The following is a 17,579-nucleotide window of genomic DNA, read 5'->3' on the forward strand; positions in this document are numbered from 1 at the left end:
GTTCAGTAAATAGAATTCCACAGCCTGTCAAAATTTTTTCCATGCTTACTACTTTAGAAATAATTCCACTCAGTGTAATGGGGTAAATGGGGTAAAATGGGGTACCCCATAGTTGGACATTTGTACAATCGCCAGTGAAAGGAGTCTAATGAGTTGATCCCATGTTGATCAAGTCCATTATCGTTCGGGTGACCATCCAGTCCAGGGTGCCCAAGAAGGTTACGGTTTGTACTTACTGAATAAATGTCGACAATACTTTCTTTGAGACTCAGAGATGTCCCAATTTGGCTATTAAGTTAGATGCTAATTCTTAACTCTCATGCGCCCACATAAACCTAAGAACTTACAGGCTGACACATATAAAAGCACTATAAGCAAACATCCCTTCACCAAGAGGAGCATGCAAACTTATTAATGACACAAGAAATACATGTGAAATCCCTGCAAAAAAAATCCACCAACCTTTGAATTAAAATCAAAATTTGCGAGGCAAGCGGGAAGCTCTGTGGGACGTTAGGGAAGAGATACATGGATGTAGACTAGAGTAGTCAAGGCTGATTTAAGCAGTTGTCTTCCTCCAGGGCCTCGCAGGCATGAGGCCACGTGAACAAAGTCCTCGGGATGGTGACCATTCAAGTTCACAGCCTCTCAGTCAACACTGGAAATGACTGAATGAATACAGAGAAGGGTATGGTAGAAAAAATAATCAATAAGGACTTCGAAATTCCCGTCTCTCGCCCTGGCGTTGCCACTGGCCACCTTTCTGTCGTTGGGTAAATTACTTCTTCCCGTTGGCTTTGGTTGTTTCATCTGTAAAAAGAGAGTAAACCAGATTCACTGAGCTGTTACTACTTGTGAGACTACTTTGTGCCAGGCGCTCCGCTCAGGACTATGGCAATGATCTCTGAAGTTCCTTTCCTGCTCTAACGTCTGTGGCAATCACTTCCATCACCAGTGTTTCCAGTGCGATAGGTCTAGTCAGCTCGGGATCATTCACTTCTTTGTCAAAAAAGAACATTTCTTGCAGGTAAGTGAACCCCACCCACAGCATATATTTGTTATGTTAAGTTGACTTGCAACTTCTCCTCACAAGTGCCCTTTATGTCCTCCTTGGATTAGGACCGTATTTTCATCCCCCGTGATAATGACGCAACCCCAGAATGGCAGGAAACCCTTTTGGGGAGAAGCTGGTAGGGCATATTTTTGGAGCATGAAAGCTGCCATTAGGCTGCAGGTGACAGAGGCTGCCAAAGAAGCTGAGATTTCCTCTGTGTATCCAGCTGGTTCAAGGCTATAGGCTCACTTCCCTTAGTGGGTTTTCCTATTTGCAGGGAGGGGGGAAAGTGGCCCTAAGCCATCAGAGTGGCGTATATATCACATTTGATAAGGCACACGGGCGCTCTACTCCATTAACTGGAGAAGTTGGAGCTAAATCTAATCGAAAAGGGATCCGAGGAGCAAGAAAAAATTAATTTCACTGGCCTAATATTTATTCTGCACTTTAAACTTGTGGCATGCTAAAAAAAGTCGTTATGCTTATCAATACATAAGTCTGTGCCGACTTACTATAGGAGATACAAAATACGAGATGGAATATAAATAATATTTAAGTCGATACTTAGCTCATTGACCTTTGTCACATGATAAAACTTTTCGTGTAGTTAGGCACGAGAAGGGAAACTGACGTCCTTTCAGGAAAGTATTCCTAGCACCTTTCATTAATTAAAAAAAAAAAAAGTGAATTCCAAGTGTTAAGAAATTTCTACTGGCTTTCCACATAGCCTCTTTGAAATTTTTAAACTTACAGTGTATTTCTTTTTCAGAATTACATAGCCCTGTACATTTAAATCTGTAAATGTACTGAGGCAACTATATAAAGCATTAAATTAGAGATCGGAACAGCTGAAAACTAACTGAAAAGAGCTGAAAATAGAGTTGCAAGTAAATCATTGAGAATCTGTCTTCACATATACTGCGTGTGAATGTTAAATCAATCTGTTTTATTCTGTCAGTCATATTAGACTATGCTACCCCCTCAATTTATAAAGCACCTAATCCTTGAAAACTTCAGACCGAAAGGGAGGGAATAGAAAGAGGAAAAGTGAAGATCATATGGAATCAATTGACAATGCGCTGAAATATTCACTTGCAGATATTGCTAAGTGTATGTTTGAAATAAAGGCCGAATTTGAAACTAGATTATTTCTTTTGAAAAGGGGCTCAATTATTTCAGGGTGTAGAAGCAAACACAATTCAAACCTGTAATCATTTTCTGTAGTGTGTGTGTGTGTGTGTGTGCGCGCGCGCGTGCGCGCGCTTAATCATTGTTCTGGCAAAATAAGACCATGATCCAAATTCTAGGCCTTATTCCAAAACTTCTAGGGATTGGAGACACCTTACAAGGTGTTGCAAGGGGCCAGGCATAAGACCAGAGAAGGCAAATGCAGACCCCAACTCACAGTGATATCCAGAGGGCTAACCAGCAGACAGGCTTCATTTTTTGCACTTGAACAAAGCCAGGAGTGGCTACGGGAGAGTGTATGTAAGAACAAAAAAGAAAAAGCAGGCTGAACTGAGACCAATAGGGTGATGGCTATTCCCTTTCTTCCAGATGAAATACGAAAATTTTCTGGGACGGAGAGAAGTGTAAGAAGATAGATCTGTACCCCTGGTGTTTCAGGACAATTCACTGGGCTCTATAACAGAGTTATAGATTACTCTGTCTTCTACTGTAGAAAGAAATGACTGATTGAATGGAATGTTTCACTGATCTTCCTGAACAAACCAATCTCTAGAATTTCAGACACAGACAGTGCCTTCTCAGATGAGCTCATGTGAACCTGCTCATTCCCTGAACTATTTATTGAAAGCAAGTTGAGAATTCCCAGGGCCTTTAGATTAGTAAACACAGAGGCCAAATATGTGGTCAACGGAATCCTTGTACAACGTTGAAAGTGATCATTTGTAATATGTTTTTGACCATTATGTAGTACTATCTTATTACATTATGTAATATGTCAACTGTTTCAATCATATTCTAAGGGAAGAATGAATATCCTTACCGATTGTTAATATTCCTGGTTTTGCTTTTACTTGAGCAGCTCCATAAATGGATATTTATTTGGTATGTTACCTTTATTAGGAAAAGAAACCTGCATGGCTTCTCTTGTTACAAAAATATTTCTATAAATATTTTGATCAAATCTCTACTGACTTCTATTGATGTGCTAAAACAAGGTGAAACAAACATCTTAAATGCCATTTGCTGATGATTAGATTGTAAATGTTATATTCCATTCTCCACTTCTTTGAGGGATTTCATTTTTAAAGGAAAACCACGATCGCAATGTGGACGTGTTCATTAGGGGACTCCCAGCCTTTTTCAGAAGGTCATATTCTGCCAGAGGGTAAAGAATCCTGCTTTGCTCGAGTAATGTTTTCAATCTAAAATCTAGGAGACAGGTGCTCACTTGTCCTCCTCCATGCTTAGAAAATACAGGGAGGAGGCCATAGTGGCAACTGTCACCGTGATTGATCTCGTTGGGACAGAAGATTGACCAGCTGATTGTAACCCATGCACTGAGGACTCTCGCACCACAGTGACACTGTCACATTGAAACTCTGCAAGGTAGAACAAAGCAGTGAGGTTTTAAGGTTTAAAGGTTGTGAAACTCAAGTTCCTTTTCTCACGATGTCTCAGCCACATGTCGTTCACAGATCACCACGTTGCGATGATGGATGTAAACGTACCCGATGAAAACAGTGATAATGACTGCGATTCTCTATTTTAATTTTGTATTGAACCTTGTCTAAATGCCACTGGTAGAATTATAAGTAGATGTGGGGCGCCTGGGTGGCTCAGCCGGTTGGGCGTCCGACTTCGGCTCAGGTCATGATCTCGCAGTCCGTGGGTTCGAGCCCCGCGTCGGGGTCTGGGCTGACAGCTCAGAGCCCGGAGCCTGTTTCAGATTCTGTGTCTCCCTCTCTCTCTCTGACCCTCCCCCGTTCATGCTGTGTCTCTCTCTGTCTCAAAAATAAATAAGCGTTAAAAAAAATTAAAAAAAATAAGTAGATGTAAGCAGAGTCGTCTATGATCAGCATAGTTTACAATCTTCCTGTCCTTGAAGTGTGTACCAGTTAAGCTCAAGCCAGGGAAAAGGTTGTTTTATAGAACTCCATGGCACTCAAAATCGGAATGTGAAGTGACTGTGGTGGCCCACAATAGTAAAACGGTAGTAACTAGAAAGGAACTGTAATTAGAAATAAAACAGAAATCTGTCATTCATCTCTTCGTTCAACAAATACTTAACGTAACAGCTAATGGGGCAAGGTATTTTCCGTTCTAACTCTTAATGAAAATCATCTCATGCGTCCCCGGACCATGGAAAGTAGGCTCGGATGTCATTACTCTGCCTTTCTGCTTAAGTGTATTTTACACCTGCTTTGAACGAGAAGGTAAAACACGGATATTATTAGGAATGATCATTGAGTGGGAATAATCAAGGGACGTTTCCTACATGACATGGATTCCTGGCTGGAGTGAGGTGCACAGGCGGGCCATGAGGAAGCGGAACATTAAAGACTTCATTAAAGAATTTCATCCACATTTGGATCTTATGACTCTCCAAATACTCTAATCTCATTCTGCACAGAAGGTGAGCGTTATGGCATTCCCAGGCTGTGCCGGGTCACAAATGAAGCTTGAGAGCAAATGTGCACCAGCTGCCGTTCGGGTAACAAACTGTGCCCATTTTAAAAATTATTGGAACTCATTTTGAATTTGATATTCAGTGCAATCACACAAACAGCTATTGGAGACTTAATGGGATCCCCGTCTCCATGCTAAATGCATTGGACTCCAAAGCATAGCCTCAACATTCAAGCGCTTTACAGGCTGGGGACAGTGATCGCCTGACCCCTTTGCAAAAGCACAACTCTCCTTGGGCCACCTGGGTGGCTCAGTGGGTTAAGCATCTGACTTCTCATGGCTCGTGAGTTCAAGCCCTGCGTCAGGCTCTGTGGTAACAGCTTGGAGCCTGGAGCCTGCTTCCGATTCTGTCTCTCTCTCTCTCTCTCTCTCTCTCTCTCTCTCTGCCCCTCCCCCACTCACGTTCTGTCTCTCTCTCTCTCACCGTCAAAAATAAACACTTAAAAAAAATTTTTTAAGTACGACCTTCTATCTCATGCATTTGAATTTACATCATCTTTGGTTTGGGTTTTACTTATCGTTTCCTCTTGATTCTTAAACTCAGAGGATTAAGTGTTCCTTGGCAGTAGATTTTCTACTTGAGCAGATACTACCTGACTACATTGGCGTATAACATTTACAAATGGACTAAGATAGTTTCTCTCAACATAAAACTGTTTTCCGTTTTTGCTGAGTCCTTACATTTAAGAACACGAAATCAGGGCCCTTGGACTCTGCGGAAGGCCCCTTTGATGTGGAGATCTTGATTAGCATATTCTCATTTAAAGGTGAAGAGCTAATTCTGTGGAATGCCAACAGTAATTTTGTAACTAGCTCCTGCACTGAAGGGATTTTTCCCTGACTGATTAGCTTTGGAAATTAAAAAAAAAAAAAACAAAACAAACAAAACAAAATCTGTTTTCATACAAGATCAACAAGGGAAACGTTTTTTTTCGATTTCCAAAAACGTTAATTTTCTTTCCATAATTACTTTCAACATTTTGCTTTTTTTTCCCCTCAATAAAGTTCAAATTGCTCTCAAGAGCAGGGAAGTATGACTATAGTTCCCAGAAGATGATGACGCAAAAAGGTCATTGAGAAAGGATATTATGCCCTTCCATCAGGATGTGGTCCTCATGCAGGCGGTGATAAAATAAACTGTGTTAATTTCTGTACATCTTTGGAAGTATCCAGTCTGCATTTTCAGTTTAGTTCTCATTACTGTACCTTCCTTTAAAAATGATGCAATTAAAGCAGAAAAGAGGAAGTTCCTATATGTTTTTTTTTTTAATTTTTTTAACGTTAATTTATTTTTGAGACAAAGAGAGAGACAGAGCACAAGCAGGGGAGGGGCAGAGAGAGAGGGAGACACAGAATCCAAAGCAGGCTCCAGGCTCTGAGCTGTCAGCACAGAGCCCAATAGGGGGCTCGAACTCACAAACTGTGAGCTCATGACCTGAGCCAAAATCAGATGCTTTAACCAACTGAGCCACTCGGGCACCCTGGGAGTTGCTATATTATAACTGAAGTTTATTATTATTATTATTATTATTATTATTATTAATGTGTGTTATCTATATCAAAACTTTTAAAAACCTGAGCAAATGTCTTTCGAAATTCTTCTGGGAATATAAAAGTTAGTATTTTATGCACAACATGGGTAGATGCCATTCAGAATAATGGATGGGACGTATATTTTATGTATATTTTTGTTTATATTCTATATATTTACTTATGTTTTTAATTGTTGTTACTTGATTTTTGTGTTGTGTGTAGGATTACAGTACCAGAATGGTAGCATTTTTCTAGCTTCTGAGTTTCTTTACAAAAGGGTATGGTATTGTAATGTAGGGTATTGGGCCATACTAGTTTTATGCATTAAAAAAAAATTCCAACCAGCTTAACAAATATGGCAGACGTAGTGGCTCATATAGCCAATCTTTGAGGTTGTAGTCGTTTCTCATTGGCTCAAGCTGTGGTTACTGCGTTGTTGCTGGGGCAGGGCGGGATCTTCCTTCTTTTTCTTTAAGCAGGAAATGAAACTCCTCTAGACACCCGTCCTTACGGATGATCTTCCAAGGGCATTGTGAATGCTTGCCCTTAATTTCCACCTTGAAAAAATTGTGAAGGACTATAATTGACTTATTTGGATCAAATGATGGTCCTAGGGTCATTAGCATGACCAAGAGGCTAAGGTGCTATTGTAGACCCAGAACTGATAAAGGCCGCCCCTTCTCATTTGGGGAGGGAGCTTCAACAGAACCATAGAGAGTGGGGAAAGAAGAGTTCCCCCAAGGGGCTTCCTGGCTGACTCAGTAGGTAGAGCTTGTGACCGGATCTTGGGCTTTTGAATCTGAGCTCCACGTTGGGCTTGGAGCTTACTTAAAAATAATAATAATAATAAAAATAGGGAGCCTGGGTTAGTCAGTCGGTTGAGGATACGACTTCAGCTCAGGTCATGATCTCACAGTTTGTGGGTTCCAACCCCGCATCAGGCTCTGTGCTGACAGCTCAGAGCCCGGAGCCTGCTTCGGATTCTGTGTCTCCCTCTCTCTCTGCCCGCCCCCCACCCCCACACTCATGGTCTCTCTGGCTCTCAAGAACGAATAAATGTTAAAAAAAATTTTTTTTCTGTTTTCTTTTAAACTGAGGTATAATTGCAAATTCGTTTTTTCTAGAAAGACTTCTTGGATTGCTCATGAATTTTCGGTTTACTACTGACACACACATTTGCTTTTTTGTTACCAATTTTCACCCACAACAATGACTTGGCCATTGCCTCCCAACTTTTGCATATTGGTGTTCTTGATGAGTAAATCAGGAAAAAATTCAATAATGAAATTCGCAAAACAGAACCCATTTTCTAAGAAAATAATTAGAAACTAGAAGACATGGGGTGCCTGGGTGGCTCAGTTGGTTAAGCCTCTGACTCTAGATTTCAGCTCGGGTCATGATCTCATGGTTTGTGGGTTCGAGCCCTGTGTCGGGCTCTGTGCTGACGGTGTTGAGCCTGTTTGGCATTCTCTCTTTCCCTCTCTCTCTGCCCCTCTCCCGCTTTCTCTCTCTTTCTCAAAAATAAGTCAATAAGCATTAAAAAAAAACTAGAAGACATGATTTTTTTTTTTTAAAGAGAAACAATTTCATGTTTAATGAAGTAGATGGGATGTTTGTGACAACATTGCTTTCGCTTCCTTTCTGGGTCATAGTTTTGTTCTATGTAAGTGAGGTTTCTGGATAAATGAGTTTTTGCAGTTTACAGAGCATCTAAGAAAAATACCTCCTTCAGCGTTTACAAGAGCCTTAGAAGCTAGGTTCCTGATTTATGTCTTAGAAAAGGATTGATTACTTTGTAGTCCCTATTTTCTCCGGAATGTATGAGCTGGTGTTTTTATGCAAACTTCACACTGCCATAATGTTTTTTGACCTTCCTATACTATTCATTAACATCTCGATGTTTTAAATATATATTTTTTTAACATTTATTCATTTTCGAGAGAGAGAAACAGAGAGTGAGTGGGGGAGGGGCAGACAGAGAGGGAGGCACAGAATCTGAAGCAGGCTCCAGGCTCTGGACTGTCAGCACAGAGCCCGATGCGGGGCTCAAACTCACGAACCTCGAGATCATGCTCCGGATAAAGTCGGACACTTAACCAACTGAGCCACCCAGGCGCCCCCACTATCTCAATTTTTTTTTTAATGAAATTATGAACCACAGATAAGTTAGATGATTGAGCCTAGTCAGTACAAGGTAAGTACAGGGTGAGAGCCTTTGAGCTTTGAGTTTCTACCCTCTCTGCAAAACCAAAATAAATCCGGTTTAACAGGATAATTCTCTCAGTGTGAAAGAACTAAGAAATTATGAAAGTACAAGTTAATTAGAATACAGAGCTACCTACTTGGGCTGACAGTCATTAATTACATGTTCTCAGCTGGCTCAATTTCAGGCAATTTGCTGCTACACCAAACAAAAAAAGTTCCCGATAGTTTTTAGTCTTGGAAAAAAAAAAAAAAAATCCCTCAAAGCACAAACGGAGAAATAATTGCTCGATAAGGTGTAAAGAGAGCAAATTTTAGATTTAAGCTTTTGGGCCGGTGTTTTCGGAAGTTTATTCCCTTTGCTACCTGTTTCAAACTCCAATTAGAGTTAGTGGAACAGGTTGGGAGTTTGTGTCTGCTCAAGCGAATAGGTGATTGTTCAAATACCGGTGCAGCGAGTGGAGATAAGTGTGGGTCTGCCATGTTTTCGGCAATAGATACAATTCTAAGAAGCTGTCTAAAACCCAACTTTTCCCAAGTGAATCATGCTTTTTTAGGTGCAATGAAACTGTTCAAAGAACCTCATGAGTCCTTCCTTCCCTTTTAATTTTTTCTCACCTCATGCTTTAATCAGATTAGCATCTTATTCTTGCCAATTAGATATGTCACTCCTATTTAATGGTTTATTAAGTTGGCATGTCACCTGTTTATGGGATCTGAAGGTTTTGGTACTTGAGCCCCCGTTGATAAGAGTTGCATGCCTCTGCTAATAAAATAACCACCGCTAGAAGCTTTGAGGTAATTGTTTTCTTAGAATCGAGAGTATTCAACCTTGGTGGCAACATACTGTGGAACTAAATGAAAAGTGAGAGCGTATTAAATAAGGTCTTAGTTCTCAATGCTGAGTTTCTTAATTGTACTTAGTCCATAGTCGTGATGTAAGTGGCTGAGGGCCTCAGGATATGGGCTAGATGTGCAAGGAAGAGATCAGTCATCAGAAAACGGTGGCTTGCAGGGAGCCTGGGTGGCTCAGTCAGTTGGGCGTCTGACTTCAGCTCAGGTCATGACCTCATACTTCGTGAGTTCGAGCCCCGCGTCGGGCTCTGCGCTGACAGCTCAGAGCCTGGAGACTGCTTCGGATTCTGCGTCTCCCTCTGTCTCTGCCCCTCACCTGCTCACGGTCTGTCGTGTGCTCTCTCTCTCAAAAATAAATAAACATTAAAGAAAATTTTCCTCCTATTTTATTTTTCTAAAGCCTTGAAACTCCTGTATGTGCTTTACACTTAATGACATATTTTATTTTATATTAACCACATTTGAATTGCTCGATAGCCCCATGTGATCAGTGGAAACTATATCGGACAGTTCAAGACTTAGGGTCATCAATCTTATTGATCTTTTTAAAGACCTAGCTTATAATTCTTTGATTTTCTCTACTGCTGTCCTGTTTTCAAGTTCACTTATTTCTGTTTTCATCGTTTTAATTTTTACTCTTCTGCTACTTTGGGTTTAATGCTCTCTTCTTTGCCTAGCTTTTTAAGGTAGAAGTTTATATAATTGGGGCACCTGGGTGGCTCAGTCGGTTAAGCATCTGATTTTGATTTCGGCTCAGGTCATGATCTCATTGTTTGTGAGTTTGAGCCCCCTAACGGGCTCTGTGCTGACAGCTCAGAGCCTGGAGCCTGCTTCGGATTCTGTGTCTCCCTCTCTCTCTGCCCCTTCCCCACTCACGCTCTGTCTCTGTCTCTCCAAAATGAATAAACATTAAAAAATATTGGCTTGGGGGCACCTGGGTGGCTCGTTCGGTTCAGCATCTGACTCTTGATTTAGGCTCAGGTCATGATCTTGTGGTTCATGAGATCGAACCCCACGTCGGGCTCCACGCCAATAGTGCAAAACCTGCTTGGGATTCTCTCTCTCCCTCTCTGTCTGTCCCTCACGCTCTTTCTATTTCTCTCTCAAAATAAATGACTAAGCTAAGAAAGAAAGAAAGAAAGAGAAAATGGTGGCTCAAATAATCCCTAATGTGGATTGTTTATGGAACACATTTCCAGAGGAAAAAACCTGGATACAGCATTTTTCAGGAAGGGACTAGGAGTAACTGAAGGGGAAATGCACGTGAAAAGCAGCACACACGAAAGGGGTAAGAAAAGGCAGTGTTTCCTCTGTTGTTCTGGTGACAATAGTCCCTGTTCTACTGAATGCTGACAAGCCCCATAACAGTTACAAAAGAGAAGGAAGGGAGTACTGGAGGCTCGGGAAGAAATAGAGGAAAAGAAATATAACCACCTGGTGGTGAGAGGAATGGAAAATAGGAAAGAAAATAGATACATTAAGGCTCACGTAGGGAAGCAAGCTGTCTCAGAAGCTGACCAGAAAGCATCAAGGGCAGATAGAGTCAAAGGGGGAACTAAAGAGAGTTCTAGGGGCATCTTGAAGAACTAACTCAAATCAAGACAGCCAAGCTTAACACAGTTGAAGGCATGTACATAAACTATGTGTAGTATAAGAATACAAAAGACGGGATTGTAAAAACGCAAAAGATTATGGTGATTTATGCAAGTTCAGGGCAATAAATCAGATTTCATAGCAAAGAAAACATTTTTATGAAAAGGAAGAGAATAGGGACCATTTCTGAATGACCTATATCAGTCACTAGATACAGTTACCAAAACAAACATAGAGGAGTTATTAAAAAGACAGGAAATCTAGGGGCACCTGGGCGGCTCAGTCGGTTAAGCATCCAACTCTTGATTTCGGCTCAGGTCATGATCCCACAGTCATGGGATCGAGCCCTGCATGTGGCTGTGCCCTGACTGTGGAGTCTGCTTAAGATTCCCTCTCTCCCTCTCCCTTTACCCCTCCACCCACTTATTCTCTCTCTCTCTCTCTCTCTCCTCAAAAAAAGATGGGAAATCTAGAAAGAGTGATGGATTATTGTTGATGTGATAGAAAACAGAAAAAGAGGAAAGGTTTGTGAATATTATGCACCACAAAAAATGAGATTGTTGGGGCGCCTGGGTGGCTCAGTCGGTTAAGCGTCCGACTTCAGCTCAGGTCACGATCGTGCGGTCCGTGAGTTCAAGCCCCGCGTCGGGCTCTGGGCTGATGGCTCAGAGCCTGGAGCCTGCTTCTGATTCTGTGTCTCCCTCTCTCTCTGCCCCTCCCCTGCTCACGCTCTGTCTCTCTCTGTCTCAAAAATAAATAAACGTTAAAAAAAATTAAAAAAATAAAAATAAAAAAAAACGAGATTGTCTCTTTTCTACGGACAATCAAAAGTTATAAGGATTTTTATATATAAAAGAAATCTTGGAAACATAAAAGTATTGATGTATGTTGTTTATGTTTTCAGATTAAATGCGGTTCATCTTCAAATCATTAAGGAAGTGTTAAAAAACAAAGCAGTAAATTTGAAGATCTAATTGACTTTATTCAAAAATTCATGAATCGTACAGCATTCCGTCTAGCAAATAGAAAGGAACTCAGAGGAGCTTTACAAAATGAAAGGCTTTTGTAGGCAGAAGTGGGCGGGGGGGATGGGGGGGGAAGGAAGTTTCCAGCAAAGACTGGATGGTTTCAGGTAAGGTCACCTTTCTTTGGGGACGGAAGGGGTCTATGGGAGATTACTTCCCTAGTGCTGACCAGGTAATTCCCCAGATTGACTGGTTAAAGGTTACATTCTTGAGAGAAGCTGAAACTTCAACCAGGTTAGGTATTAGTGACATGGGCTTAGCCCAAGTGACTCCATTTAGATCCCATTGTCTCTTTTTTAGCAATCCATAGTGCCGAATAGGTTTAAGCACCCCGAGGGATATTTTATTTGCACTTATCAAATTCAGGTTTGTTTCAATACCGATTAAATACTACGCAAACATTAATAACAATTGGGAGCATATTATGTCATCGTTGACTATTGGCCAGCAACACAAACGGTAGTTTTTATTCTTGTGGGTTGTTTCTTGAAGATTCTTTTTATCCTTTCAGGCTTTTATTTACATTCAAGTTAGTTAACATATAGTGTAGTATTGGCTTCGGTGATTCCTCACGTACCTATAACACCCAGGGCTCATCCCAACAAGTGCCCTCCTTAATGCCCATCACGCATCTAGCCCATCCCCCCACCTCCCCTCCAGCAACCCTTAGTATGTTCTCTGTACTTAAGAGTCTCTTATGGTTTGCCTCCCTCTCTGTTTTTATGTTATTTTCCCTTCCCTTCCCCTGTATTCATCTGTTGTGTTTCTTAAATCGCATATATGAGTGAAATCATACCGTATCTGTCTTTCTCTGACTGACTTGTTTCTTTTAGCATCATACCCTCCAGTTCCATCCATGTTGTTGTTGCAAATGGCAAGATTTCATTCTTTCTGATGGCTGAGTAATATATATATATATATATATACATATATATATATAATTCATATATATTATTCATATATTCATATATTCATATATATATATATTATTCATAATATATATATTTTCCCTATATATACATATGCCACAATTGAAGATTAATTTATTTTGATAATTCCTGATACAATATGATACAGCGATATGTCTTCTAGTACAGAGAAACACGGTCAGTATTTGTCTTACTGTTAATTACATTTTGCTCTGAAAGAATGTTTTGTTTTTTGTAGGTGGAGCTGGGGGCTAGTTGGGGGGAGTGGAGGGGGGTGGTGGGAGAGGAGGGCATCAGCAAGGCTTTGTGCTATAGCTGTAGGAAGCTGAGTAAAGCGAAAAGTAGTCTTTAGTCCTTCCTCTCTGGTGTTTTACAGAAGATCCATACAATGTCACCGTTCAGTCACTTCCTCGCGGAACGGCATGTGAGAAGTGGGAAATAAGATTTTATCCACATGCAGAGTGGCTCTGTAATTTTGCACGGAGTTCCTATGAAATGGAGATAGCACAGGCCTGACATGTCAGCCTATTTAGGCAGATCTGGAGAATGGGGACGACATGGATGGTGTAGGTCTCTAAGTTGACTACATTCGATGTTGGTCATTACTCTATTGCAAGGTACCATATAAACAACTAATGAAATGCTTACTATACAGGTATGAAAGCCCAATTTGCAGATCATTTACAAGGTAGAGGAGATCCCAACTCAGTTGAATGTATTGAGAGGATTGAGAAATCACTGGGTAGCTGTGACTTACAATACCTTCATGGTAGGGTTCCAGGCTGGGGCACCTGGGTGGCTCAGTCCGCTAAGCGTCCCCGACTTCAGCTCAGGTCATGATCTCACAGTTTGGGAGTTCGAGCCCCGTGCCGGGCTCTGTGCTGACAGCTCGGAGCCTGGAGCCCGCTTCGGATTCTGGGTCTCCGTCTCTCTCTGCCCCTCCCCCCACTTGTGCTCTGTCTCCCAAAAATAAATAAATGTAAAAAAAATGATAGGGTTCCAGGCTTTTCTCTCTGACCTCTTATGCTATTCCCCAGTTACAGTGGCTCACATCCACCTTAAGCCATTTGCACTTGACATTCTCTGTGAACACTATTCTCCTAGAATCTCAAATGACTAATCCTTCTCCTTCAAGTCTGAGATTATAGGTCACTGCCTGAAACAGTTCTTCCCTGACCACCCCATCCAAACTAATCACCCCGACTTTTCATGCTGGTCTGTATTATTTTTTACAGAATTACTACTATATAAATGATCGTATTTGTTCAGTTCCTCACTAACTTTCTCCCTGGGCCCATATTATAAACTCCATCATTGCCAGAACCTTGTCTGTCTTCTTCACAACTGTATCCCAAGCAACCAGATTGTATGTTTATTGAAATAGGAATGATAACCAATAAAAATAGACCTCGGCCAGCTCACCAATTAAGTCTTGGGTCTAGTTCACGCATTGGATAATGACGTACGAACTGTTGAAAGGATTTCAGAGAACGGATACAAAAATGATAAAAGGCTTAGAAAACAAGACCTATTGATGAGGTTTTCGGGGGGTGACAGTGGGTTCGTGGGGTCCGGAGCCGACGACCAAGAAAGAGTTCTTGAAGTCGTCTTTGGTGCAAAAAGGTGATTTTATTGAAGCACCGGGACAGGACCCCGTGGGCAGGAAGAGCTGCCCAGGCACCATGAAGAGACACTGGTTATGTACTATGGAGTTGGGGGGGGGGGGTAAAGTCCAGGGGAAGTTTCCAGAGAGATTTTCATATGCTAAAGAAGACTCCCAGGGTGGAGGAGGCCTAGCTATTGTCAAGCGAAGGTTGTTTTTCCCTCTAGCAAAGCATCAATTAGCATTAAGACAGTAAGTTCCCGGAGAAACATTTTACTCTGCCAGCCTCAAGTGTTAGTCAGTGGGCTGCAGGTAATTGAGTTCCATCTGCCATTTCCTTCTGCCTTTGTTTCCCACATCGCTGTGGAGGGGTGATGGAGACTTAGGTCCCGCAGGACTTTGATCCTTATCAGTTAACCTTTTGTTTTTTCCCCTTTCCTTTGTTCTTGGGCCACCAGGAGAGGAACATCACCCGAATCCCACCTGGGGGGGGGGGAGTGGGGGTGGGGGTTGCAGCCTGTCCTCTTGCTTTATGCTCCCTCTTCACTGAGGAGGAGAAAATGATGATATGAGTTGGAATATCACTACTCCAGAGTAAGAATCCATTAGTGTTGCTTGTTGGTTTATAGTGTATTTACACAGCTCCTTTGGATGTATAAACTTCCTTATCCTTTTACATAATAAATATGTAAATTTGTTATTACTATCCCTATATTACGGAAACGTGGGTATGGAAAACTTAACTGACTTGTCCAAAGTCACATAATTATAAGTCACAATTCACATGTTCTCGTTTTTTAATGCTTATTTATTTATTTATTTATTTATCTTAAGAGAGAGAGAGAGAGAGAGCATGAGCTGGGGAGGGGCAGAGAGAGGGGGAAAGAGGGAATTCAAAGCGGGCTCTGAGCCGAGAGCAGTGAGCCCAACGCGGGGCCGGGACTCATGAACCATGAATGATTCACATTTTCTTAGTCTTGTGTCCAAAATTTTTTGTCCTTGACATCACCTCTGATTTAGTCCCCAGAGCAAAGAATTTCATTTGGATGTAACAAAGACATTTTCTTATCGGGGTTTATAAATTCTGATAAGCGTTGTCCCACGTTATTCCCAGATACCTTTAGAATTCCTTCCGGAAAGATATGCACCTGTTTTGTGAGGTTTGGAAGCCAGTAGAGGGTATGGCTAGAGGGTAGAGATGACTTAGGTGCAGTCTCTTCAAGCTCTTCAATCTTAGCTTCTATAGTCTTTCGGCCAAGTTTTCAACTTTCGAAATGAATCCTTTCAAATTTATTTTACATTTAAAATTGGACCAAATGCTCCTGCCTTTTGAGCTTTAGCATCACAAGTGTACTTGGCTCTAGGATGTGCTCATTGCACGGGCTGTGTATATTTTTATTCAATACCCAGAGCGTGCAGTGTGAACATAATAGAGATTGAAAGACATCCAGGAGGGGAAAATACGAATTCTTAAAGAGGGAGTAACCATGTGCTTCGTATAGATTTGTTACACTTTCTATTCTAACCTTTTTGCGTTTTTGTTTTTGTTTTTGTTTTTGTTTTTGTTTTTGTTTTTGTTTTGGGGGGGGGTTGTGTGGTTGTTTTAACTAAATCTGCTTCTGAACTGTCGGTTCCACAACCTGGATCCCAAACTCATAACGGGAATGTCATGTTGCTTCTGTTCTTGTGGTCGGTCTGTTATTCCTCTTTGACTTAGATCCAACATTCGTTAAAATTTCACACGGATAGTCAAAGTCAGCTTGCCGTAACGGAAGTATTCTTTCAATAGAACTATAAAGACATATTTGGAAGAACATTAAGTGTTACGATCTTGCATCATTTTATTCAAATTGTCTGCTGGAACATCAGATGTTCTCTATTTACAGTTGATAATTGAAATCTCCTTAGTATCAGTTTACCCCATGATAACATTGGTCAATGTGTCATCTTGTGTTCAGCTAACTGGATATTTCTTTAACCCACTTATTTAGAATGTTTGATTATTGTCAATATTTTTACAGTGAGCATCTATTCCTTCAATAATTATAAATGGATCATATGTCCTTCAGTTGAAATGGAAAACATTGTTTTCGAGTAGTAGAATAAATTAGCTTGATTTGAAAACTGTGTGATCTTTGCGCTAAGATTCCAAATATAAATTATGTTTGCTCCAGCCGTGGCTATATTCCTTATAATTAGAAGATTGTAAAGAAAAAAAAAAAGAAAATTGTTTCATTATTCTTCTTTTGGCCTCTCCTTGCTTCTATTAGAAACCAAAGCTGAACTTAGACATCTAGCAGCAAAATGAATATTTAGAATTACTTATCAAGAGACCTAATCCAAATATAAACTTAAAAATGGTATAGGCCAAAGAAAAATAACATCAGTGCATTTGAGCAAACGTGTAAATAGAATTGAGATGAAAAACAGGTGTATAGGGAAAGAGGAATTTTAATACGTGCCGACTAGAAATACTGGGGCATTTTCTGTAATATTATCAGACTGGAAGGTGTAATAGTTTCTTTTTTAATGTCAGAATATATTCAACACATTGTGTTTCTTCATGCCTGGCATATAGCAGGTCCTCAATAAGTATTTGTTGAAAGAATAAAAGAACCAACAAGTCTTATTTGAGCACCTGTTATGTGGAGGATAAAAAACTACGACCCAGACAGAGTTTATGATCTAATATGGGAGAGAAGAAATATAAGGCGGACGCACAAATGACCCCCATAAGAAAGTGTGTGATAAGAATGAACATATCCTAAAAGGTCAGAGGGAGGCCAGATCATTTCCCATCTGAGAAGGTTTTAGGGAGAAAAAGGGACGTGAGCTTCAGAATTGGTAAACATTAGGAGAGCAAAATTATTTCTCGTAGAAAGTTAAGAAAATATATAAAGGTTCCTAAATCAATACTATGATAAGACATTTAATAAATTAAAAACAACCAATATTGGATTACCAAGTGATTTTGTATGATCATCTATTGTTAAAAATTCCATTCGCCTTTGACAGTAATAGAATATGACAGAGCCTAGGTTTCTCCAAGCCTCTGTCTCTTAGCTTGGTTTTTTTCCCCTGAATATGTTACATACATCAACTCTAGCGTATCCAAAATATTTTAGTAATTA

Source organism: Lynx rufus, unplaced genomic scaffold (assembly GCF_022079265.1).
Source record: "Lynx rufus isolate CCGP_SWC_20201006 ecotype Redwood Valley unplaced genomic scaffold, mLynRuf1.p SCAF_19, whole genome shotgun sequence".
Classification (NCBI taxonomy): Eukaryota; Metazoa; Chordata; class Mammalia; order Carnivora; family Felidae; genus Lynx; species Lynx rufus.